We start from the raw sequence: 778 nt of genomic DNA, 5'->3' as shown, positions 1-778 counted from the left end.
CCTAATGGGATAAACCAATTCCCTTAACCCACTTATCCGGCTGATCCAATAAAGGTGGCTGGGAATAAAGTGTGTGCGTGGTCTTAATGCACCCCCCCCCCCCCCCCCCAATGCCCCCCCAGTCCTAGCAGTACCTTGGGTCCGTCTGTCGCAGCCGGCTGGGCGCTTCTTCCCAGAGGCAGCTGCAGCGGGGCCGGGGCAGAGGTGGGACGTTGGCCCCTGGAACTGGGACTTGGTGGTCCTGGCTGACGGAGAAGCAGGAGAAGTGGCTGTGCCGGTGGAGGCGGCTCCGATTCCCAGGCCAGCGGGGAGCATCGGGGGATAACCCAGCACGAAGCGCGACGTGGGTGCAGGTGGGTGGCGGGGGGGGCCATGGGACAGCTCTCCGGGATGGCTGCAGCGTGGTCGGGTACCACCGTGTGTCCATTCCCCCCCTGCCTTGCCCCCAGCACGGGGGGTTTGCTCAGCCCCATGTGCCCAAGGGCCATCGCTTTTGTCGTGGGGGGGGGTCCCAGGCAGCCTCGTTCATCCCTCTACTGCCTTCCTCTAGCAGGATTTGGGGGGTTTGTCGTGGGGGTGGGTGAGCTGGAGAGGGGGCGAGGGTTGGGACGGGGATGGAGTGGGAGGGATGCGGATGGAGCGCCAGGGATGGAAGGACGAGGATGGAAGGATGGCAGGGCTGGAGGGCTGGGGCAGGAGCGGGACGGCGGGGCCGGGAGCGCGGGGCCAGGCGTGCCGCGGTGGCTGGGAGCCACCTGCGGGTGCCGGTGACGCAGCG

This window comes from Haliaeetus leucocephalus, unplaced genomic scaffold (assembly GCF_000737465.1).
Source record: "Haliaeetus leucocephalus isolate CR32 unplaced genomic scaffold, Haliaeetus_leucocephalus-4.0 Scaffold144, whole genome shotgun sequence".
Taxonomy (NCBI): domain Eukaryota; kingdom Metazoa; phylum Chordata; class Aves; order Accipitriformes; family Accipitridae; genus Haliaeetus; species Haliaeetus leucocephalus.
Note: the sequence above shows the minus strand (reverse complement) of the source record.